The sequence below is a fragment of the Triticum aestivum genome, chromosome 6D (assembly GCF_018294505.1).
Source record: "Triticum aestivum cultivar Chinese Spring chromosome 6D, IWGSC CS RefSeq v2.1, whole genome shotgun sequence".
In the NCBI taxonomy this organism is placed as follows: domain Eukaryota; kingdom Viridiplantae; phylum Streptophyta; class Magnoliopsida; order Poales; family Poaceae; genus Triticum; species Triticum aestivum.
The window spans coordinates 219801820-219827292 of NC_057811.1; positions in this window are offsets into that span (position 1 = coordinate 219801820).

The following is a 25473-nucleotide window of genomic DNA, read 5'->3' on the forward strand; positions in this document are numbered from 1 at the left end:
TCTTTGAAGTCCCGATTCTAAGCCGTTAAGCATGGTGCACTAAACTATCAAGTAGTCATCATATTGAGCTAGCCAAACGTTCATAACGTCTGTATCTGCTCCTGCAATAGGTCTGTCACCTAGCGGTGCATCAAGGACATAATTCTTCTGTGCAGCAATGAGGATAATCCTAAGATCACGGATCCAATCCGCATCTTTGCTACTAACATCTTTCAACATAATTTTTCTCTAGGAACATATCAAAAATAAACACAGGGAAGCAACAACGCGAGCTATTGATCTACAACATAATTTGCAAAATACTATCAGGACTAAGTTCATGATAAATTTAAGTTCAATTAATCATATTACTTAAGAACTCCCACTTAGATAGACATCCCTCTAATCCTCTAAGTGATCACGTGATCCATATCAACTAAACCATGTCCGATCATCACGTGAGATGGAGTAGTTTCAATGGTGTACATCACTATGTTGATCATAGCTACTATATGATTCACGCTCGACCTTTCGGTCTCAGTGTTCCGAGGCCATATCTGCATATGCTAGGCTCGTCAAGTTTAACCTGAGTATTCCGCGTGTGCAACTGTTTTGCACCCGTTGTATTTGAACGTAGAGCCTATCACACCCGATCATCACGTGGTGTCTCAGCACGAAGAACTTTCGCAACGGTGCATACTCAGGGAGAACACTTTTATCTTGAAATTTTAGTGAGAGATCATCTTATAGTGCTACCGTCAATCAAAGCAAGATAAGATGCATAAAAGATAAACATCACATGCAATCAATATAAGTGATATGATATGGCCATCATCATCTTGTGCTTGTGATCTCCATCTCCGAAGCACCGTCATGATCACCATCGTCACCGGCGCGACGCCTTGATCTCCATCATAGCATCGTTGTCGTCTCGCAAACTATTGCTTTTACGACTATCGCTACCGCTTAGTGATAAAGTAAAACAATTACATGGTGATTGCATTGCATACAATAAAGAGACAACCATATGGCTCCTGCCAGTTGCCGATAACTCGGTTACAAAACATGATCATCAAATACAATAAAATATAGCATCATGTCTTGACCATATCACATCACAACATGCCCTGCAAAAACAAGTTAGACGTCCTCTACTTTGTTGTTGCAAGTTTTACGTGGCTGCTACGGGCTTAGCAAGAACCGTTCTTACCTACGCATCAAAACCACAACGATAGGTTGTCAAGTTGGTGATGTTTTAACCTTCGCAAGGGCCGGGCGTAGCCACACTCGGTTCAACTAAAGTGAGAGAGACAGACACCCACCAGTCACCTTTAAGCATCAAGTGCTCGCAACGGTGAAACCAGTCTCGCGTAAGCGTACATGTAATGTCGGTCCGGGCCGCTTCATCTCACAATACCGCTGAACCAAAATATGACATGCTGGTAAGCAGTATGACTTATATCGCCCACAACTCACTTGTGTTCTACTCGTGCATATAACACCAACGCATAAAACCAGGCTCTGATGCCACTGTTGGGGAACGTAGTAATTTCAAAAAAATTCCTACGCACACGCAAGATCATGGTGATGCATAGCAACGAGAGGGGAGAGTGTTGTCCACGTACCCTCGTAGACCGAAAGCGGAAGCGTTAACACAACGCGGTTGATGTAGTCGTACGTCTTCACGATCCGACCGATCAAGTACCGAACGCACGGCACCTCCGAGTTCAGCACACGTTCAGCTCGATGACGTCCCTCGAACTCTGATCCAGCCGAGTGTTGAGGGAGAGTTTCGTCAGCACGACGGCGTGGTGACGATGATGATGTTCTACCGACGCAGGGCTTCGCCTAAGCACCGCTACAATATTATCGAGGTGTAATATGGTGGAGGGGGGCACCGCACACGGCTAAGAGATCAATGATCAATTGTGTGTCTCTATGGGGTGCCCCCCTGCCCCCGTATATAAAGGAGCAAGGGAGAGGCCGCCGGCCAAGGAGCAGGGCGCGCCAAGGGGGGAGTCCTACTCCCATCGGGAGTAGGACTCCTCCTTTCCTTGTTGGAATAGGAGAAGGGAAGGGAGAAGGAGAAATAAGGAAGGGGGCGCCCCCCCTCCCTAGTCCAATTCGGACTAGTCCATGGGGAGGGGTGCGGCCACCCTTTGGGGCCTTTCTCTCCTTTCCCGTATGGCCCATTAAGGCCCAATACAAATTCCCGTAACTCTCCGGTACTCTGAAAAATACCCGAATCACTCGGAACCTTTCCGACGTCCGAATATAGTCGTCCAATATATCGATCTTTACGTCTCGGCCATTTTGAGACTCCTCGTCATATCCAAGATCTCATCCGGGACTCCGAACTCCTTCGGTAGATCAAAACACATAAACTCATAGTATAACCGTCATCGTAACGTTAAGCGTGCGGACCCTACGGGTTCGAGAACTATGTAGACATGACCGAGACACCTCTCCGGTCAATAACCAATAGTGGAACCTGGATGCTCATATTGGGTCCCACATATTCTACGAAGATCTTTATCGGTCAGATCGCATAACAACATACGTTGTTCCCTTTGTCATCGGTATGTTATTTGCCCGAGATTCGATCGTCGGTATCTCGATACCTAGTTCAATCTCGTTACCGGCAAGTCTCTTTATTCGTTCCGTAATACATCATCCCGCAACTAACTCATTAGTTACAATGCTTGCAAGGCTTATAGTGATGTGTATTACTGAGTGGGCCCAGAGATACCTCTCCGACAATCGGAGTGACAAATCCTAATCTCGAAATACGCCAACCCAACAAGTACCTTTGGAAGCACCTGTAGAGCACCTTTATAATCACCTAGTTACGTTGTGACGTTTGGTTGCACACAAAGTGTTCCTCCGGTAAACGGGAGTTGCATAATCTCATAGTCATAGGAACATGTATAAGTCATGAAGAAAGCAATAGCAACATACTAAACGATCGAGTGCTAAGCTAATGGAATGGGTCAAGTCAATCACATCATTCTCCTAATGATGTGATCCCATTAATCAAATGACAACTCATGTCTATGGCTAGGAAACATAACCATCTTTGATCAACGAGCTAGTCAAGTAGAGGCATACTAGTGACACTCTGTTTGTCTATGTATTCACACATGTATCAAGTTTCCAGTTAATACAATTCTAGCATGAATAATAAACATTTATCATGATATAAGGAAATAAATAATAACTTTATTATTGCCTCTAGGGCATATTTCCTTCATCCTGACCCTCTATTAAGTGAGTAACTACTACTAGACGCGTCAAATTATCACGTGGGCTGCATCATCTTACAGAAATGAGCTCCACCGTGTCACGAGTGTGGTTGGGGAAGACACAAAGAGTGCTATTAGTACTACGTGCGTGGGTGCATGCACTTCTTCTATTCGAGCATGGTTATTAAAAGTATAGCCCACTACTCTACCACGCGGTTATTATATGGGCAAATAGTATAGGCAGTAATAATGACTAATATGCCGTTAAATCACAAGGCCCACCTTTCTCTATGTTTGACCGAGGAAGCAGCCATCATTTCACTCATTGAATATCCATCCGCTACTACCTCTGCAAATAAATAAAAATCTGCAATACCTCCGCAGCATGGTTAATAATATAGACATGTCAATCACGACGCGGAAATATCATTTTACTTTGTGTCTTTCTCTTTTTGTCTCATTTACTCATTTTACATAGGAGCACGTGTAGAGGATGGCTATTCCTTTCGATGGGACTTCTTCATGGGATTTAAGACTAAGCAGCTCCGAATTATTCTCGCTGCCCACCACTCTGAATCATGCCATCTATGATAGTACTCCCATTGCAACAATGAGGTCCACTAGGTCTAGCACGTCCTGTAAGAAGAAACTGTCACGCAAAACATACATTCTTGTTGACTTCTTCCTCCATATAGTACATACTACTAGTACTACTACTACTGGTTCTCCTATAAACCTTGCACTTGGCATCTCAAAAATATTAACCTTGTACTTGGCTCTTCGCCTCTTCAGGAAGTCGAGCAATGATGGTACTATAGTATATGGTTCTGGCTATCTGAGACCGAATGAATTGCTGCACGTCCACCATGTTGGCGAGGGTCGAGGGGCGAGGGGCGAGGGAGAGTGGGTACTACTATGTCCGTTTCAATATGGACTACATATCGAGCAAAATGAGTGAATCTACACTCTAAAATACGTCTATATACATTAGTGTTTGGAGTATGTACTAGTAGTTCATATTGAAATCTGCTAAAAGACATATATTTCAAACAATATGATAATCTCTCTAACCAAGGTAGAGACGAGGAGTATATATACCTCTAACGAAGGGAGTAGTAAAAATTTCTCCTCGTCCTGCGAGCCACCGTGCGTGGGCGAGGGAGCGCGCATAGGCGTAGTAGGCAAGCTTCTCCTTGTCCCGCGACCCGACGAGCCAGCCCGCCCGTGGGCGGGGGAGAGGGTGTACTAAGAAAGCTTCTCCTCGTTCCGCGAGTTGATAGGACACATCGAAAGAAATACAGAGCATCTCCCGTGTATAGAGCCTTGCCTCTAAAGTAGGCCCCACATGGTTTGCCTCATTTTTTAAATAACGTGTCAAGTCGCAATTTGTTTGTTCACCCGTGTTACACGATCCTCCATCAAGTGGACAACCAGTACACGTGTCAAATTACCACGTGGGCTGCCTTTTCGTACATAAATGAGATCCACCGTGTACCCGCGCGGGTGTGGTTGGGAAAGAGACGGGAGTACGTGTGCCGTGCGTGCACCTCTTATCTTCGTGCACATTCCCCACCTACGTGGGTGTGTGTGAGAGAGATACAAACCTAGAGAGATGGTCTGGGCGTTCGTGAGTGTTTTTTGTTATGGGAGGTGATTTCGCAAATGTATTTGTGGGAATATGTGTCGATGATATCTTAAACAAAAATTTGACACATGCAATGTGTATGAAATAGAGGCTTATCTATATCATATATAGAGGGGGGGATCCACAAGAAGAGAGGGATGGGTCATAGATATCGATAGAGTCGAAGAGAGGATCAAGTGTGTGGGTGCGAGATCTATGAAGAGAGCCATCGAAATTGTGTGTGTGCACATCAAAGATATAGGGCGACTGACCTACCAGAACATCAGAGGGCAGAGGGCAAGTTTGTGTGTGGCAGGGATACATGACTAGAGCGCTCGATGTATCGGTGTGTGTGGGGGGAGGCAGAGACCTAACTAGAGAGGTAGATCGACTCATATATGTGTTGAGAAGGAGATAGCTATAGCTATGTCTTGACGGAGATTGGTTGACAACCATACATAAGTGAAGGACAGGAAATAGGTTGGGACACACACACACACACACAGAGAGAGAGAGAGAGAGAGAGAGAGAGTGCGGAGGGGTGGTGGAGTTGCTTCTCGGAGATGGTGGGAGAGGCCTACTAGACAAACTGAGGTTACGACTGCAATATCAAGAAGAGAGGGGCATGTGTTTCTGTGTGTGCGTGTGTGTGATAGGTGTGTCGGGAGGCATGCATGGATGATGAAGGGGACCATATGTATTTGGTAAGCAGGCCTAACTAGATCAGTAAATCAATTGTTGTGTGTCGGAGGAAGGGAGAGACATAACTAATGAGGTAGATCGATTGACACGTGGGGAAAACGAGTTATAAACGACCTAGCTAGCTATATGTATAGTGGGAGATCGGTCGGTGTACATCCATTTATTAGAGGCAAATAAGGCCTAGAGAGACATATATAGAGAGGGGGTGGAGGTAGGAGGTGGTGCGAGTGGCCTACTACATAGGGGGGAGGAGTGTGCGATTGTGAGATCGATGAAAAGAAGGGGCGAGAGTTTACACGCATGTGGGACCGTATGAGAGACATGAGGCATGGACAGAGAAAGGAGGAGATGAGAAGTGTGTGAGTATGTGGTAGGGAGACATCGCTAGAGAGGTTGATCGATCGGTGTGTGTCGAAAAGAAGGAGTTGTGGAGACCATGAGAGAACAACCTAAAGAAAATAATGAATGTGCGCGATGGATAGAATGCTGAGGGAGGGGGAGGGCGAGGAGGGTGTGTGCATGCACGAGAGAAAGTTAGTGCTAGCTACAAAGGTTAGAGGATATGTGTCGATGATATCTCAAACAAAAATGTGACACAATGCAGTGTGTGTGAAATAGAGACCTATCTATATTATATATAGAGGGGGCGATCCACAAGAAGAGAGGGAGGGGTCATAGATATCGATAGAGTCAAAGAGAGGATAACGTGTGTGGGTGTGAGATCGATGAAGAGAGCCATCAAAATTGTGTGTGTGTGCACAACAAGGATATAGGGCGACTGACCTACCGGAACGTCAAAGGGCACTGGGCAAGTTTGTGTGTGGCAGTGAGACATGACTAGAGCACCCGATGTATCGGTGTGTGGGGGGGGAGGCAGAGACCTAACTAGAGAGGTAGATCGACTTGTCTATGTGTTGAGAAGGAGAGACCTAGCTATGTCTTGAGGGAGATCGGTTGACATCCATACATAAAGTGAAGGACGGGAAATAGGTTGGGACAGATATATATATATATATATATATATATATATAGAGAGAGAGAGAGAGAGAGAGGTAGAGTGACATAGGAGTGGTGTAGTTGCTTCTCGGAGATGGTTGGAGAGGCCTACTAGACAAACTGAGGGTACAACTGCAATATTATCAAGAAGGGTGGGGATGTGTTTCTGTGTGTGCGTGTCTATGATAGATGTATCGGGAGGCATACATGGATGATGAAGGGGGACCATCTGTTTGCTTAGCAGACCTAACTAGATTGGTAGATCAATTGTTGTGTGTCGGAGGAATGGAGAGACATAACTAATGAGGTAGATCGATCGGCACATGGGGAAAACGAGTTATAAACGACCTAGCTAGCTATATGTATAGTAGGAGATTGGTCGGTGTACATCCATTTGTTAGAGGCAAAAAAGGCCTAGAGAGACGGATAGAGAGAGAGAGATGGAGCTAGGAGGTGGTGCAAGAGGCCTACTGGCTAGATAGGGGGGAGTGTGTGATTGTGAGATCGATGAAAAGAGGGGCGTGAGTTTACACGTGTGTGGGACCGTATGAGAGACACGAGGCATGGACATGGAAAGGAGGAGATGGAAAGTGTGTGTATGTGGTAGGCAGACATCGCTGGCGAGGTTTATCGATCGGTGTGTGTCGAAAAGAAGGAGTTGTGGAGACCGTGGGAGAATGACCTAAAGAAAAAAATGAATGTGCGCGACGGATAGAATGTTGAGGGAGGGGGAGGGCGAGGAGGGCGTGTGCATGCACAAGAGAAAGTTAGTGCTAGCTACAAAGGTTACAAGATTGTTTGGGTGTAAGAGACTAACAAAGATCATAATTCGATATGAAAGTGGATTCATATATTTGAATAAGAGACCATAGTGTTATAAACCTATGCATGCATGAATATAGCGGTGATGCGTGTGGTGTGGTTTTGGACATGTTATACTATAATGTGATAATGTGTGGCGTTTGCAACTCACAGCAAAATATCAAACAATCTCACATTTGATTTGAATTTGTGATAATGTGTGGCGTTTGCAGCTCACAACGAAATATCGAACAATATAAACCAGAGTATATGTCGAACAATCTCACATTTTATTTTAATTTGTGATAATGTGTGGCGTTAGCGACTCACATCTAAATACTTGTAGCCGTAGGGGGCGTGGCACCATACATTATGTGATAACACACTATACATATGAGACATGGTTTATATTATGAAGATCTAGCTAGGGCTTGAAATTTACTGTGATTTGAAATCAACATAAAGGGGATTCAAGAAATCGAGTTCGAGTTCATATAGTACACATAGTTCATATCTAACTCGACAGTAATTAATCATGTGGTGTGTTGTGAAGATAATATACAAACGATAGTTTATCTTGACAATAATGATGATTGTAGATCTTATTAAAATAGAGAAACAAATTCAAATGGTTTAACTTGACAACAATCATGATTGTAGATTGATACGTCTCCAACGTATCTACTTTTCCTAATGTGTTTCCTCTTGTTTTGGACTCTAATTTGCATGATTTGAATGAAACTAACCCCGGATTGACGCTGTTTTCAGCAGAACTACCACGGTGTTGTTTTTGTGCAGAAATAAAAGTTCTCGGAATGGAACGAAACGTTGCGAGGAATTTTTATATAATAAATAAGAATTTCTGGAGCCAAGACCTGCCAGAGAGGGGCACGTGGGTGGGCACAACCCACCAGGGCGCGCCCCCCTCTCCCGGCGCGCCCAGGTGGGTTGTCGCCACCTGGTAGCCCCGCAGACCCTGATTCCGATGCTATAAAATCACATTATTCCAGAAAAAATCAGGGAGAAAGAATTATCGCGATCCATGAGACGGAGCCGTTGTCACCTCGTGTTCTTCATCGAGAGACCAGATCTGGAGTCCGTTTTGGGCTCCGGAGAGGGGGACCTTCGTTCTTCGTCATCACCAACCCTTCTCCATGGCCAATTCCATGATGCTCCCCACTGGGAGTGAGTAATTCCTTCATAGGCTCGCTGGTTGGTGAGGAGTTGGATGAGATTCATCATGTAACCGAGTTAGTTTTGTTAGAGCTTGATCCCTAGTATCCACTATGTTCTAAGATTGATGTTGCAATGACTTTGCCATGCTTAATGCTTGTCACTTTGGGCCTGGGTGCCATGAACTCAGATTTGAACCGTTTATGTTATCACCATTATATTCATGTTCTAGATCCGATCTTGGAAGTTATAGTCACCTACTACGTGTTATGATTCGGTAACCCTAGAGTGACAAAAACCGGAACTTCTTTCGGTAATTACCGTAGTTTGAGGAGTTCATGTATTCACTGTGTGTTAATGCCTTGTTCTAGTTCTCTATTAAAAGGAGGCCTTAATATCCCTTAGTTTCCAATATGGACCCCGCTGCCACGGGAGGGTAGGACAAAAGATGTCATGCAAGTTCTTTCCATAAGCACGTATGACTATTTACAGAATACATTATATTGACGAACTGGAGCTAGTGCCATATCGCCCTAGGTTATAACTGTCTTATGATGAATATCATCCAACAAGTCACCGATCCAATGCCTACGAATTTATCCTATATTGTTTCTGCTAAGTTACTACTGCAATCATCACTGTTACACTTGCTACAAAATTACTGGTATCACTGTTACTGTTACTCCTGTCACAACTATCAAAACTATCATATTACTTTGCTACTAATTACTTGCTGCAGATAATTAATCTCCAGGTGTGGTTAAATTGACAACTCCGCTGCTAATACCTTCAAATATTCTTTGGCTCCCGTTGTGTTGAATCTATAAATTTGGGTTGAATACTCTACCCTCGAAAACTGTTGCCATCCCCTATACTTGTGGGTTATCAAGACCTTTTTCTGGCACCGTTGCCGGGGAGCATAGCTATATTTGTTGAGTCACTTGGGATTATTATCAAATTATCACTATGAAGAATCTGAAGGATCCTAAGACTAAGATTTATCCCTCGAAGACGAGCGGCGGTAAGGAACTACCATCCAGTTCTGCTTTAGATTCACCTTCTGTTATGAGTAAATTTGCAACACCAGCACATGCTATCAATTCTAATATGTTGCAAGTTATTGATGATGCTACTTCTACTATGAATGATGCTTATGATGATGCTACTTCTACTATGAATGATGCTTATGATGATGCTAGTACCTTGCTTGATGATGATGTGCCACTTGGTGAATTTCTTGATAAACAAATTGCTAGAGTAATACAACATGATGTTGTTGAATCTGATGATGAGCTTGAAACTGAATCTCCTGAAGCACCTGCTAGAACTAGCCTTCCTAGATATGAATTGCCTAAGGTACCAGAAGCTTATGTTATGAATGAGGAGACAACTAGAGATATTATTGCTTGTAAGGATAGAGATGATCTATAGAAATTATTATGCAAGTATAAAAAAATCTCTGAATACTAGAATGCAATATGATCCTAAGTTTGCTACTTCACATATCTTTGTTGATGATAAGGATTATGAATTCTGTGTCGACCCAGAGTTAACTACTTTGGTTGAATCTGAACCTTTCCATGGTTATGAAACTGAAACTATTGTGGCACATCTTACTAAGTTGAATGACATAGCCACCCTTTTTACTCATGATGAGAAGACTCGCTATTACTTTATTATCAAATTATTTCCGTTCTCATTAAAGGGTAATGCTAAAGCTTGGTACAATACTCTTGCTCCTGGTTTTGTGCTTAGTCCCCAGGATATGATTTATTACTTCTCTGAAAAATATTTCCCTACTCATAGGAAACAAGCTGCCTTACAGGAAATATTTAACTTTGTGCCAATTAAAGAAGAGAGTCTCCCACAAGCTTGGGGGAGGCTTTGTGAACTACTTAATGCTTTGCGTGATCATCCTCTTAAGAAAAATGAAATACTTGATATCTTCTATAATGGACTAACCGATGCTTCTAGGGATTTCCTAGATAGTTGTGCTGGTTGTGTTTTCAGGGAACGAACTGTTGGGCAAGCTGAAGAATTATTGAATAACATATTGAAAAATTATGATGATAGACTCTTCCTGAACCACCACCTAAACCCACTCCGAAGAAGAGGGGTATATTATATCTCAGTCCTGAAGATATGCAAGAGGCAAAGAAATCTATGAATGAAAAAGGTATTAAAGCTGAGGATGTTAAAAATTTACCTCCTATTGAAGAACTACATGGGCTTAATACACCACCACTGCCTAAGGTGGTAGTGGTAAATTCTGTAATGAAATTCAATGATAATGACAATCCTCACAATATGCATTCTAGCCAATGCCTTTATGAGTTTGAATTACATTAGAAAACAAGATAACTTCAATGCAAATGTTATGAAACAATTGAAATATAATTCTGATATGATTGCTCGCTAGAGTGACTTGTTATTTAGAATCTCAAATGATGTTAGAGGTGTTGGAAAACATGCTTCTATGGTTCAAACTCAGTTAGAACAAGTTGCTAAATCTCAAAGAGAATTACTTGATGAAATGAATCATAATATGCATGACTTTGCTGTTAGAGTTGCAACTAGAGGAGGTAAAATGACTCAGGAGCCACTTTATCCTGAGGGACACGCAAAAATAATTGAACAAGATTCACAAAGAGTTAACACAGATGCACCTAGCCCTTCTAGAAAGAAAAAGAAAAAGAAAAATGATAGGACTTTGCATACTTCTAGTGAACCTGAAATAGAAAAACCTCCTGATAATGATAATGAAACTTCTATCTCAGATGCTGAAACTCAATCTGGTAATGAACACTCACCTAGTGATAATGAAAAAGATAATGATGAGGTTCATGAAGACTCTCAACCAAACAATGATAAAGAACCAGATAATGATGTTGAGATAGAACCACCTGTTGATCTTGATAACCCACAACCTAAGAATAAAAGATATGATAAAAGAGACTTCAGTGCTACAAAACACGGGAAAGGAAGAGAACCGTGGGTTCAAAAACCTCTTCCTTTTCAACACAAGTCAACTAAAAAGAAAGACGATGAAGAATTTGAACGCTTTGCTGAAATGCTGAGGCCAGTCTTTTTACGTACTCGCTTGACTGATATCTTGAAAATGCCTCCTTATGCAAAGTATATGAAAGACATCATCACCAATAAGAGAAAAATGCGGAAGCTGAAATCTCCACTATGCTTGCCAATTACACTTTTAAAGATGGAGTACCTAAAAAACTTGGAGATCCGGGAATACTAACTATACCTTGCTCTATCAAAAAATATTATGTGAAAACTGCTTTGTGTGATTTAGGAGCTGGTGTTAGTGTTATGCCATTCTCTTTATATAAAAGACTTGATTTGAATAAACTCACACCTACTGAAATATATTTGCAAATGGCTGACAAATCAACTGCCATGCCTATTGGTATCTGTGAGGATGTGCCCGTTGTTGTTGCTAATGTTACTATTTTGACTAACTTTGTTATACTTGAGATGCCTGAGGACGACAACATGTCGATTATTCTTGGTAGACCCTTCTTGAATACTGCTGGGGTTGTTATTGATTGCAATAAAAGCAAGGTCACTTTTCATATCAATGGTAATGAGCATACGGTGCATTTTCCGAAGAAATAATTCCAAGTGAATGGTATTAATGTTATTGAAAAATCTCCGACAATCACTATTGGAAGTTTTCAAATACCTCTACTTACTGTTAAAAAGAAATACGAAATGCTTATTTTTGGGGAAATGCATATCCCCATTGAGGTAACTTAGTGATTTACGAAATTTCTTCGGTTTCATGCTAATCAAAAGAGGTTGTTAATAAGATCTGATCAACCTTATTAATGAATCATTTTTGAACGGTATGAAGTTGATGAATTTAGTAAGCACTACCTTCTGTCCTTACTCTTTATTTTCTGTTTTTATTAGTTAAATAAAATAAAATGCCATGTTTTGTCTGTTTTCTGAATTTTCCGTGCAATAAAAAAATGACCCAAAAATAAAAGTTCTTAGAATGCCCTGAAAATTTAATACGATTTTTTCTGAATATTTCTGTATTTCTAGTGCAAATAATATCATAGGGAGGTGCACCAGGTAGGCACAACCCACCTGGGCGCGCCAGGACCCCAAGGCGCGCCCTGGTGGGTTGTGGTCCTCACGTGGGTCCCATCACTTTTCTCTTCGTCCCACATCTCACTTACCTCCAGAAACAAATCTCCCTTGCTCTCTCTCCCGTGTTCTTGCTCTCAAACCCGCAGATTTCAATCTCTTTGCTCGAAGCTCCATTTCCAAAACTGTTTTGGCAGATTGTTGCTTGGTATGTGACTCCACCATTTGTCCAATTAGTTTTTGTTTTAGTGGTTTATATTTTGAATAATTAGCTACTCTTGGTGCTGCTGTAGATGAGCTTGCATGTTGATTTCATAGAGTTCTACGTAGTTTGAATGCTTGCTATGGCCTCTATGTATACCTATGAGTAGTTGCTACCAATTTTGTGAAGATTTGTTGAGAAAATTTTGTGGGCTAATTTTCGGAATTTTGTTCATAGGAAAACCATGAATATGTTTAGGAAGTTTGGCTCCAAGATGAATTCCAAGGGTGTTATTGGGGAGTCATCTGATAGTGATCTCCATCCTTGGAGGTTGGCGGAAGTACGGCCGTGTGAATGGCCGTACACCCCATTCCTGGAAGAGGCTGGAATCCTTCAGGAATTCACACAATATGCTGCTCATGCCGGCCTCACCGACTTCATCGCAGATGAGTGTGAATAGCACCAAATCCTCACAAACATCTTTGTTCAAAGTTTTACTTTCCTGCCTAGGAATAATCCTCCTGGAGTGAGATTTGATTTATATGCTGAAAACCATCAGATACCACTTACTGAATTTTGTGACATATGCATGATCCCTTCTGATGGGAGCTTAGCCGAGCCTAGACCGGCTGGGTTTGAGGCCTTCTATCGTACTTTGACAGTGAGAGATGAGACAGGGGTGTCAGCTACTACTGCTGCTGGCTTGCATTTTCCTGTTGTTCATTACTTTGCTCTTTTCATTGCAAAATGCTTGCTTGCTAGGGAGAAGGTGGGTGCACTTAGTTCACCAGACCTTGCTGTTTTACATCGTGCATTAGAGGGCGACATCACTTATAGCTTGGGAGCTATTGTGGCTCGTCGCCTCCATATTAATAAATCCCAGGGAAAAATACATGGTGGGATTTATGCTACTCGTTTGGCGGCTCACTTCGACGTTGAGATACGCCCTCATGATTATCCTCTGACCAAAGTTTACCTCGACCGTGCAGCCATGGATCACCACCATTTTACAGATATCGAATCTCCTAACATCCCTATTCCATATAACCTGGTTTTTAGTGTGAGGACTCATGATATTATTCCATTGCCTGCTCCTGCTTTGTTTGATCCTGTTGCCAGGGGCGGATATAGGATCATGCCTGCGGACATCATCGCCTACCGGAACGCTCAGGCTGCTGCGGAGGCAGCACAGGAGCCTCAGCAGTGGGATGGGTGGATGCCTGCTCCTTAGCACCCCTACTACCATCCAGGCTATTGATCGACTACCAAGTTAGGGAAAAAGCCTAAGCTTGGGGGAGTAAGTGTTTCTCACCGACTTTACATTCATGTCCACATATTTCATTGTATCATCTATGCTTAGATTTATTTTCTTGCCTTCTTCTTGTGTGATTGAAAAACTTTAGAAAAACCAAAAACATTAGTTGTAGTAGTTTACTTTCTATGCATCCTTAGTAGTAATACAAAAAAGAAAACCCAAAAAGATTTCCTTATTCTTCTTTTGCTTGTTGGGAGCTTTCCCGTGTAAATAGTTTTTGTCGTTTTTGCTTGTCCCTTTTATTTGCTTGTTTAAGAAAACCAAAAACTCCAAAAATATTTCAGTGTGTTTCTCTGAATTTCTTTTCTTTTTTATTCGAGTTGTATCGAGGAGAAGACCGCGATGAAAATGTTGAGTGGCTCTCATATGAATAATTGTTGATCTAATAAAGAGCACATTTTACCTTGTCTTCTCCTGTTGAATAGAATGTTTATAGATTCCAGCTTAGTCCCCGGCACTCTTGCACTACTATTATTTTCATATCGTTCGGTCGTGCAAGTGAAAGGCAATAATGACGATATTCGATGAACTGACCTTGGCAGAGAGAAACTGGTATGAACTCGACTTGTTTTGTTTGTGTAAATATGTTTAACCTAGTATCCATGATTCAGCCCATTATGATTAAACATGTTTGCAATGACAATTAGAGATTATAGTTCCTCATGCCATGCATAAGTAGCTAGGAGTGGATAATGATTTATCTTGGATATCAACATTGCGTTAAAATGATTGTGATGTAGTATGATGATATGAATCCTCCTCTTAATGTTCGAGTGGCTTGACTTGGCACATGTTCATGCATGTAGTTGAATCAAAACCAACATAGCCTCTATGATATTTATGTTCATGGTGTTCATATCCTACTCATGCTAGAGTCTAATGTTACTTATGCATAATGCATGGTTATGACCGTTGGTGCTCTCTAGCTGGCCGCTTCCCATTCTAATTGCTAGCCTTCACCTGTACTAAGTGGGAATTCTTCTTGTACATCAAAAACCTTGAACCCGAAAGTTATTCCAGATGAGTCCACCATACCTACCTATATGCGGTATTACCCTGCCACCTAACTAAATTTGCATGTGCCACCAGTGAAAACTTCTAAATAAATATCCATTTTGTGTGCCTGCATCGTTCATGGAACGACAGGAGGTGGTCGGTATCTTCCATGGTAAGCGGGTTATTCTCAAGTCGAGTGTTTATTCACTCGCCATCGCACGAGAAAAGCATGGTAATAGGGATGCCCAATCCCAAACTGCAAACTGAAAAAGAGTTAATCTCTCAAATAATCAAACAAAAACTCCCAATGGAGTCAAAACCTTTACTTTTATCACCTGGGAACCGCCACTAGCGTACCTAGCATGGAAGATATTGATAACTGATGGTCGTGAAGTAAATGAGAAGGGTGCATGTCTCAAAATATCATTTATCTCAGTTTTAAAATTTGAGCTCTGGCACCTCTGCAAATCACTGCTTCCCTCTGCGAAGGGACTATGTGTTTACTTTTATGTTGTGTCATCACCTTCTAAAACAAGTGCTAGAACCTGAGAGCATAGCTGTCATGACTTCTGCATTGTGTGTAACTAATGTTGGGTGCATCATGATTGGATCTTTTCTACCATGACTTACAAAGTTTAGTCGCAGCTTGAACTTTGGAGGTGCTCTGCATTTATGTTTTGCGGTCTCAGAAAGGGCTAGCAAGATAATTTTTTATTGTTCCATGCTATTATATTATCTGTTTTGGATGTTTAATGGGCTTTAATATGCTCTTTTATATTATTTTTGGGACTAACCTATTAACCGGAAGCCCAGTGCCAGTTTCTGTTTTTTTGCCTATTTTAGTGTTTTGCAGAAAAGGAATACCAAACGGAGTCCAAGCGGAATGAAACCTTGTCCAAGCGGACTAATCTTGCGGTGTCCTTTCCCAGTGACAGTAGGGGCAGCAAGGGACGTATTGTATTGTTGCCATTGAGGATAAAAAGATGGGGTTTATATCATATTGCGTGAGTTTATCCCTCTACATCATGTCATCTGGCTTAATGCGTTACTCCGTTCTTATGAACTTAATACTCTAGATGCATGCTGGATAGCGGTCGGTGTCTGGAGTAATAGTAGTAGATGCAGAATCGTTTCGGTCTACTTGACACGGATGTGATGCCTATATTCATGATCATTGCCTTTGATATCTTCATAACTATGCGCTTTTCTATAAATTGCTCGGCAGTAATTTGTTCACCCACCGTAAATCATGCTATCTTGAGAGAAGCCACTAGTGAAACCTATGGCCCCCGGGTCTCTTTCCTATTATACTACGTATCTTTTATTTACATCGCATCTCGTTTACTATTTTGCAATCTTTACTTTCCAATCTATACAACAAAAATACCAAAAATGTTTACTTTACTATCTCTATTAGATCTCACTTTTGCGAGTGACCGTGAAGGGATTGACAACCCCTTTATCGTGTTGGTTGCAAGGTTCTTGATTGTTTGTGCAGGTACTAGGTGACTTGTGCATTGTCTCCTACTGGATTGATACCTTGGTTCTCAAAACTGAGGGAAATACTTAAGCTACTTTGCTGCATCACCCTTTCCTCTTCAAGGGAAAACCAACGCATGCTCAAGAGGTAGCAAGAAGGATTTCTAGCGCCGTTGCCGGGTGGATCTACGCCAAGTCAAGACATAAGAAGTACCCATCATAAACTCTTCTCCCTCGCATTACATTATTTGCCATTCGCCTCTCGTTTTCCTCTCCCCCACTTCTAAAATGATTTTCCAAAACCTTTGCCTTTTCTTCGCCCCTCTTCCGTTCGTCTATTTTCGCTTGCTTCTTGTGTGCTTGTGTGCTTGTGTGCTGGATTGATTGTTTGTCACGATGGCCCAAGAGGTAGCAGATACCACTATTGTCATATTATATCATGGTTGTTTTGACAACGTGTTGCTGTTTGAGATATCTTATTATTGCTCGCTAGCTGATTATGTCATTGATATGAGTCATTATAATCTTTAAGAGTTATTGTCAGCATGGTTAGTTATAATGTGGTTGAAAACCTGGGTGCTGTTTAAGCTTATTTATGCAAACAAGAGCAAAAGAGTTCGTAAAAGTTTTTCTTTTTCACTTTCAGTTTATCAACTGAATTGCTTGAGGACAAGCAAAGGTTTAAGCTTGGGGGAGTAGATACATCTCCAATGTATCTACTTTTCCTAACGCTTTTCCTCTTGTTTTGGACTCTAATTTGCATTATTTGAATGAAACTAACCCTGGACAGATGTTGTTTTCAGTAGAACTACCATGGTGTTGTTTTTGTGCAGAAATAAAAGTTCTCGGAATGGAATGAAACTTTGCGAGGAATTTTTATGTAATAAATAAGAATTTCTGGAGCCAAGACCTGCCGGAGAGGGCCACCTGGGTGGGCACAACCCATCAGGGCGTGCCCCCTCTCCTGGCGCGCCCAGGTAGGTTGTCCCCACCTGCTGGCCCCGCAGACCCTGATTCCGACGCTATAAAATCACATTATTCCAGAAAAATCAGGGAGAAAGAATTATCACGATCAACGAGACAGAGCCGCCGTCACCTCCTGTTCTTCATCGGGAGGCCAGATCTGGAGTCCGTTTGGGGCTCCGGACAGGGGGACCTTTGTTCTTCGTCATCACCAACCCTTCTCCATCGCCAATTCCATGATGCTCCACACCGGGAGTGAGTAATTCCTTCGTAGGCTCATTGGTCGGTGAGGAGTTGGATGAGATTAATCATGTAATCGAGTTAGTTTTGTTAGGGCTTGATCCCTACTATCCACTATGTTCTAAGATTGATGTTGATATGACTTTGCCATGCTTAATGCTTGTCACTTTGGGCCCGGGTGCCATGAACGCAGATCTGAACCGTTTATGTTATCACCATCATATCCATGTTCTAGCTCCGATCTTGCAAGTTATAGTCACCTACTACGTGTTATGATCCGGTAACCCGGGAGTGACAAAAACCGGGACTTCTTCCGGTGATTATAGTAGTTTGAGGAGTTCATGTATTCACTATGTGTTAATGCTTTGTTCCGGTTCTCTATTAAAAGGAGGCCTTAATATCCCTTAGTTTCCAATATGGACCCCGCTGCCACGGGAGGGTAGGACAAAAGATGTCACGCAAGTTCTTTCCATAAGCATGTATGACTATTTACGGAATAGATGCCTACATTATGTTGACGAACTGGAGCTAGTGTCATATCGCCCTAGGTTATAACTGTCTCATGATGAATATCATCCAACAAGTCACCGATTCAATGCCTACGAGTTTATCCTATATTGTTTCTGCTAAGTTACTACTGCTATCATCACTGTTACACTTGCTACAAAATTACTACTATCATTGTTACTGTTACTCATGTCACAACTATCAAAACTATCATATTACTTTGCTACTGATTACTTTCTGCAGATAATTAATCTCCAGGTGTGGTTGAATTGACAACTCAGGTGCTAATACCTTCAAATATTCTTTGGCTCCCCTTGTGTCAAATCTATAAATTTGGGTTGAATACTCTACCCTCGGAAACTGTTGCGATCCCCTATAACTGTGGGTTATCATAGATCTTATTCATACAGAGAAACAAATTCAAATTTAGTTCATATTGAAGCGATAGAATATACGTTTGGAATGCACTAAAATGTTCATTTGAGTAGCAAGTTGCATGCATTATACATGTAGCGAAATGTTTTTATTGAACATAACATGGATTCAAAGTTTTGAATGGCATTTGTAGTGTGAATTGATTTGGTACAGTACACTGGAGTAGACTCTCTTGTGTGGTGCGGATTGATTTCTTTTTGGTTTTTTCATCGAGGGAAGTGCGAATTGATTTGATATAGTATACACGTTAGGCTTGTCTGGAAATTTCAACCCGCGCCTTGTTATCCCAAAATTTTAAGATATCTCTTTGCCTCGCTGTGCTCCTAAAATTTCCTCCATCTCAACCCGCGCCTTGCTATCCCAACACTACAACGCGCGCGAAAACTCCCACCTCCTGCAAAATCCCGACACGCGAAATTCCCGTGATACCCCTGAACTAAAAGAACCACCTAGTTCAAATCGGTGGGGCTACTTTCGTAACTTACCCCACATTTCGGAAAAGCGTGTGCCTAAGCCCTGGTTCCCCCCTCACATCCCCTCCCCCCATTTGTACACCGAGGCCGCAAAAACCCGCAAAGCCCCATCCCTTCCTCCGTCCGCCACCCAGCCGCAGCCTCTTCCCCAACAACGTAGTCAACAGCAACACCTCGACGTCCCTCATCCACCGCACCGGATAAGGATCCATCATCGATCTTGTCGTCCCGCCGGTTCTGCCATCCCCCCCACCTCAAAGGAGCTGCCTTGATGTTTGCCTCGTCTTTCACGCCACCTCCATTCACATAGCGTCATCTTCACCTACACCACCGAAAGAGCAGCACCATCACTGATTCCTCGAATGAAGCTGACGCCTAATCGGCGCCACTGTCGGTGTACAAAAAGAGGGGTGCATTTTTGTACCCCTATGCCTGTGCACGGGCAGTCGGAGCCGCGCCTACGGTCACACCAAGCAGAACAAGGGAGGTGAGCCAAGGTAAGACCAAAGCCCAAGATAATAAGAGCAACGCCAAGGCCAAGACCACAAAGAGCAGAGGGATGAAGCAGGTTCCCCCGGCAAGATCCTTGCCGGGACAGCTCGCCCCACACCAACAGAGCGAGCCACCCTTGAGCCCACGGTCTCCAACATCACGTTGGGCCAGGGCTCGGGAGGCACCTCTATGGTGGCATGCAGATCTTTGTGAAGACAAGGAACACTCAAGGTCAGATGAGGATTAGAAGACGACGACCCTCGGCAAGATCCTTACCGAGGAAGGCCACCATACCCCCGGCAAGGTCCTTGCCAGGGACGACAGCGCGCCACGGCAAGACCCTTGCCGGGCCACCCGGCAAGGCCCTCTCCAAGGACGCCAGCAGGGCCACCGCCAGGCCCGCACCGACCAAGTTTTCCACCACCAACCACATGCAGCTGCCAGACCCGACCAGCTGGGTGGGCACCTGCGTGGCAACATGCAGCTCCCAGGCCAACTCATCGAGCACCAGCGAGGCGGCATGCAGATCTTCGTGAAGGCTCTGCCACTGCGCCACCTCAGCTGCCTGTCTGCCTACATGGCACCACACGCCTCACTGGCCAGGGCGCGTGTCAAAGCGAGGAGGAGCGGCGACGGACGGGACGGGCTCGCCCCCGTCCCCAATAAAGCAAGGGGACACCTAAGCTACGCATTAAATGCGTCTTGTCCTGTAATACGAGCGATAAGCTCAGGGCACTGTACACCTTTCCACCTCCTGTGTGCCACTGTGGCAGCCCCTTTCGACTATAAAAGGAGGCCCATGGCATACTGGAGAAGGATTCGGCTCTTTCGAACCACGCACTCACCATAGCTAGTTTGAGAGCTCAAGAACTCTCTGAAATACATCCACCAAAGCAGGACTAGGGTTTTACGCATCCTCGCGGTCCGAACCTGGGTAAACGATCCTTGTGCTGGCTACTAACCCTGCTCTTCTCGCAACCCCGCGCCCCGGCAACCGTAGTAGGGATTCTTGTGATCCCATAGGTGTCGTTCCACTCCGACACCTTTGGCGCGCCAGGTAGGGGGCGTGCGTAGTTGTGAGAATCTGGTCTAGTAATCAGCCTAGCAGTTCTTCGTCACCATGATTCCTAAGAAGAAGACGGCCACGGCGGTCGGCTCGTTGGGAGCCGAACGGCCCGTGCCGGTGCAGGCGAGCAGTGGACCGGTCACAGATAGGACCCGGGCCGCGGTCCACGAGCACCAGCATCACCCTGGTAGTCAGAGCCTGGCGAGCGGCGTCGTTCGCACACCAGACGACCGGCCACACATCGCCGGATCCAAAGACAGAGCTGGGCCCCCCGCAGGCGGCGCAGGGCCCTCCAGGGGTGTCGTTGTGCCACCTCCGGGCAGCGCAGCGACCTCCAGGACGCCCACACCGGCGACCACTGCGCGCTCTTCCCATGGTGTGTGTGCCGAGCAGCGTCACCACATTGGTGACCCTAAGCACCGCCGTGGGAAGAGCCCCGTGCGGCATCCGTAGGATGAACGGGTTCAACACGCCTGCTGAAGCACTGGCGAAAATGGCATGCGGCCGCTGGGTCATAACGGAGCTCCTTCTAACGTAGTTAGAAGTCGAAGCGCGCCGCGATCCATGCAGCTGTCGCCACCGCCCAGGCCAGCAGAAGCTTTGGCGCGTGCGCAGCTGCTCCTCGACTTCCCTCCTGCTGCGGAGAAGCTTGACGAGTGGAGGGCCACCATCCGGAGCCTCGTCTCCGTCGCCAACAAAGACGATCCGCGACCGGCGGGACCCTCGGGTCGGTGCTCCATCAAGCCACCGCATGCTGGTGCTGGGAGGACCGGGGGAGTTGCAGCCACGGTGCACTCTCCTCCTCCTCGCCAGCCGCTGCGGGCGTCGGCCCGTCATGACGATGCTTGTGATAACATCTCCATACCACCGTCGAGCGCCGGCGCGAAACGCGCTGCCAGTCGGACAAGCGGGCGGGACCCGCTATGGACCACCCGGCACCGGGGGGCTCCGGCGGCCTACCCTACGAGGTGGGCTGCCCGGCCTTTACCCGTGAGCTGCAGCAGTTCCAGTGGCCGTCCCACCACACGTTCAAGCCCGACGTCGGCGAGAAGTACATTGGCAAGACCCATCCATCCGAGTTCCTCAGCATCTACACCATTGCGATGCAGGCTGCTGGGGCTCGTGACGACAAGGTGCTTGCCAACTATTTCCCGCCGGCGCTCAAGCCCAATGTGATGTCTTGGTTGATGCACTTGCCGGTAGATTCCATTTCTTCTTGGTCGGATTTGTGCCATGAGTTCGTTGGCGCCTTCACAGGAGGCCACCAAGCTCATGGCCAGGCCAGTGATCTGCACATCATTCCCCAGAAAGAAGGGGAAACCCTGCGCAAGTATATCCAAAGATTCAGCCGGGTGCAGCACAACATCCCTGACGTTCATCCCGCCGCTGTGATTAGCGCGTTCCACCAAAATGTGCCCAATCGCAAGATGCGCGAGGAGCTGGCGATGACCAAGGTTAAGGATGTGGCCGAGCTCTACGTTCTGGCCGACAGGTGCGCCCGGGCTGAAGAGGGAAGGAAGTACCCCGGCGAAGACGCCGGCGCAGAAACCGACTCTACCGATGAAGATGCCGCTACCCCGACGAAGAAGGGCCGGCGTCGCAACAGGAAATGCAAAGGCAAGGACGTGCTTGCCATTGAGGGATCTGATGACATCAGTGCCGGCAAGAAGGTCAAGGCAGGCACTCCCGACAAGGAGATTGCCGGGTGCGCCGCCTGCCGGGCCTTGGCGGCTACCAACAAGCCAGGATGCTCCGGCAAGCAATACTGCAAGATCCACCGCACCAAGGGCCACGACCTCCAGAACTGCCGACAAGTCGAGCTGCTTACTGAGAAGCAAAAGGCTGAGTACGAGAGGCGGGACAAGGAGAAGGACCAAGACGGTGCTGAGGGATCTGGCAAGAAGCGTGGCGGCCAAGGAAGCCGCCCCAGCAAGGACAACCAGCAAGAGAGGCCCGCCCGGGGCCGCGACAAGAAACAAGAAGACGATGATCACGACGAGGACGACGAGTCTGGTGAGCAAGGGTTCCAGAAGGCTACGGAGGCCATGTGCGTCGATGGCGGCGCCTCGCTACATACCTCTCACCGCCAACTCAAGCAGTGGGCGCGTGAGATTACAGCAGCAGAGCCGTCGTTCGACGCTCAGAAGCCGCTGAAGTGGTCCAGCACGCCCTTCATCTTTGACACCGAGGACCACCCTTACCGCACTACCGCGGTCGGGTGTTTGCCATTGTTGGTCTCACCAACGATACGCCTCAGGGTGAACAAGATGTTGGTTGACGGCGGGGCCGGCCTGAACCTGATCTCGCTTGTCGTGATCAAAAGGTTCCAAATCCTTGATGGAGACCTCGAGGAAACGGGCACGTTTCAAGGGGTCAATCCAGGGAGGAGCCAGCCGAAGGGAAAGGTCACACTGCCCGTGACATTTGGAGGAGAGTTGAACTACAGGACGAAGAGGATCGTCTTCGACGTGGCTGAGATCCCCTTGCCCTACAATGGGATCCTCGGCCGCCCGGCGCTAGCCAAGTTCATGGCGGCGTCACACTACGCCTACAACATGCTAAAGATGCCTGGGCCATTGACCATCATCTCCGTCCCCTCCGACAAGAAGGACGCGCTGATTTGTGCCGACCAACTCTACCGGGAAGCAGTTGTAGCAGCTGCCACCAAGGCGCCTGCTCCTGCCGCTAAAGCCTCGGGAGGGAAGAAGAAGCCCGGCAAGACCTCTCGCACCCACTCCGGCAAGCGCACCTCTTCGGAGTGTTGTGCTGCCGTCGAGGACGTGCCAGAGAGCTCTACCAGCAAGAGCAAAAGATCCAGAGCCGAGCCACCGCAGACCAAGAAGGTGTCCGCCAGGGAGGATGGCACAGGAGGGACCTTCACCATAGGCTCCACCCTCGGTAGAAAATAAGAAGGCGCGCTCGTCACCTTCCTGCGGGCGAAAGTTGACGTGTTTGCATGGCAAGCATCCGACATCCCCGGTGTTCCCAGGGAGGTGATTGAGCACCACCTAGCTGTCTGCCCCCATGCGCAGCCCGTCAAGCAGAAGGTCAGAAAGCAGGCTCTGGAGAGGCAGGAGTTCATCACGGAGGAGATCAGGAAGCTGGAAGCGGCAGGGTTGGTGAGAGGAGTGCTCCACCAGATGTGGTTGGCCAATCCGGTAGTGGTGCGCAAGGCGAATGGGAAGTGGAGGCTGTGTATTGATTACACAGATATCAATAAGGCTTGTCCTAAGGACCCCTTCCCGTTGCCGCGCATCGACCAGATTGTTGACTCCACGGCCGGGTGTGATCTGCTATCATTCCTCGACGCCTACTCGGGCTACCACCAGATCTTCATGACAAGAGAGGATGAAGAAAAGACAGCGTTCATCACCCCATGTGGTACGTATTGCTTTTTACGGACGCCTTTCGGGTTGAAGAGCTCTAGCTCAACATTTGCAAGAGCAGTCCAAATTGGTTTTGAACCTCAGCTCCATAGAAATATGGAGTCCTACATGGATGACACAGTGGTCAAAACCAAAGACGGGCCAACTCTTGTGCAAGATATAGAAGAGACATTTGCCAACCTGCGCAAGATCAACCTCAAGCTGAACCCTGAGAAGTGTGTCTTCGGTGTTCCATCCGGCAAGCTTCTCAGATTCTTTGTGTCGCGGCGCGGGATCGAGGCAAACCCAGACAAAATCAAGGCTATTGAGCAGATTGAGGCACCCAAGCGGATCAAGGATGTGCGTTGGCTCACCGGCTGCGTTGCCGCCATGAGCCGATTCATCTCCAAGTCCGTCGAGCGCGCCCTTCCTTTCTTCAAAATCTTGAAGAAGGCAGGCCCAATGGAATGGAGCCCAGAAGCCGAGGCAGCATTGCAGGATTTGAAAAGATACCTTTCCTCCACGCCAATACTGGTTGCGCCTAAACCACAAGAGTCGTTGTTGCTGTATCTGGCGGCGACGAATCAAGTGGTCAGCGCCGCGCTAGTGGCGCAGAGGGAGGTTAACGAGGAGGCACTGACAGCAGCAGAACCAGCAGATGGCAAGCCGAAGATTCCCCCGGCAGAGTCTGGTGCCACCGAGGCAGTGCCCGCGCAGTCAAGAGAGGTGGTGCAGAAGAAGAAGATGATGCAGCACCCGGTTTACTTTGTCAGCTCCCTCTTGCAGGGAGCTAGATCGAGGTACTCTGGTGTGCAGAAATTGCTCTTCGGCCTCCTTATGGCCTCGAGGAAGCTGCGTCATTACTTCCAAGCCCACGAGATCACTGTCGTCACCCGCCTCCCGTTGCAACGGATACTGCATAACCCAGATGCAACCGGGAGGATTGTGGAGTGGGCCTTGGAGTTATCAAGTTTCGGTTTGAAGTTTGAAAGTACCTCGACAATTCGGAGCAGAGTCTTGGCGGAGTTCATTGCAGAATGGACCTCAACGCCTGACGAAGAAATCCAGGAGACCACTCTCCCCGGCAAGGAGGAAGATCTCGACTGGATCATGTACTTTGATGGGGCTTTCTCGCTGCAAGGCGCCGGTGCCGGTGTGCTGCTCGTCGCACCTACCGGGGAGCACCTTAAGTACGTGATCCAGATGCACTTTCCCCGAGAGATGTCCACCAACAACACTACTGAGTACAAGGGATTGCTTGCCGGTATCAGAATCGCGGCAGACCTCGGGGTTAAGAAGCTCATCGTCAGGGG